Source organism: Piliocolobus tephrosceles, chromosome 9 (assembly GCF_002776525.5).
Source record: "Piliocolobus tephrosceles isolate RC106 chromosome 9, ASM277652v3, whole genome shotgun sequence".
NCBI lineage: Eukaryota > Metazoa > Chordata > Mammalia > Primates > Cercopithecidae > Piliocolobus > Piliocolobus tephrosceles.
In genome coordinates, this window is record NC_045442.1 from 55372323 (window position 1) to 55373693 (window position 1371).

The 1371-nt window shown below is 42.5% G+C and overlaps 1 pseudogene; it reads left to right on the forward strand.

The window, feature by feature from the left end:
• The first annotated feature begins 491 nt into the window (after positions 1 to 491).
• Positions 492 to 1117, forward strand: LOC111521932 (annotated as a pseudogene).
• The last annotated feature ends 254 nt before the right edge of the window (positions 1118 to 1371 follow it).

A 1371-nucleotide genomic window follows, 5' to 3' on the forward strand; every position in this document is an offset into this window, starting at 1 on the left:
AGAAATGTCAGGGCGTGAAGATGGAGCCCAGTGGAGGGTGATATGGCATAGTCAATAGCTCTTGGACTGAGCCTCTTGCCCTTCTTAAGGGGCTTCCTTTTAAGTGGGGTGGTCTTTACAGGTGAGGCACCAAGGATATGGAGAACAATCTTATGAACTTAGGTCCCTTGAGTCTCCCTAAAGAATAAAACAGAAAACCCTATAGTTAACTGGCCTCTCAATACTTATAAGGCAAGCCCTATAGAAAAGTTAGGATTCTTTTTCCCAAAAGACAAAGGCAGAGGGAGAAGTGATTAAATCCTATAAAATCAGAAGCCGTAGAGAGGGATGAATATGGATTTGTTTTTAAATCCAAATATTTTTATACCATGCATGAGAAAGAGTCAAATTTAAGACAACTGATAAGAAAGCATTGTTGGAGCGTGCGCCCGGTGGGGTCGTGGCGGGGCGCCAGCTCTTCCTTTCGCTTGCGCTGTGAGCTGAGCCAGTGTATGTGTGGCAATAACACATCAACCCCGCTGCCAGCCATCGCGCCCGCCGCCCGGAAGGTCACCGCTGCGGTGATTTTCCTGCATGGATTGGGAGATACTGGGCCTGTTAGGCCTGTTACATTAAATATGAACATGGCTATGCCTTCATGGTTTGATATTATTGGGCTTTCACCAGATTTACAGGAGGATGAATCTGGGATTAAACAGGCAGCAGAAAATATAAAAGCTTTGATTGATCAAGAAGTGAAGAATGGCATTCCTTCTGACAGAATTATTTTGGGAGGGTTTTCTCAGGGAGGAGCTTTGTGTTTATATACTGCCCTTACCATGCAGCAGAAACTGGCAGGTGTCACTGCACTCAGTTGCTGGCTTCCACTTCGGGCTTCCTTTCCACAGGGTCGTATCGGTGGTGTTAATAGAGATATTTCTATTCTCCAGTGTCACGGGGATTTGACCCTTTAGTTCCCCTGATGTTTGGTTCTCTTACGGTTGAAAAACTAAAAACGTTGGTGAATCCAGCCAATGTGACCTTTAAAACCTATGAAGGTATGATGCATAGTTCGTGTCAACAGGAAATGATGGATGTCAAGCAATTCATTGATAAACTCCCACCTCCAATTGATTGATGTCACTAAGAGGCCTTGTGTAGAAGTACACCAGCATCTTTGTAGTAGAGAATAAACCTTTTCCCATGCCCAGTCTTAAAATTTCTAATGTTTTGCAATGTTAAAATGTTTCGCAAATACATGCCAATGACACAGATCAAATAATGTCTCCTCATGAGGAATTTATGATCTTTTAAGTTTCTATACATGTATTCTTATAAGAAGATCCAGGATCTACTATATTAAAATAGATGAAGCAGGTAGCTTCTTTTTTC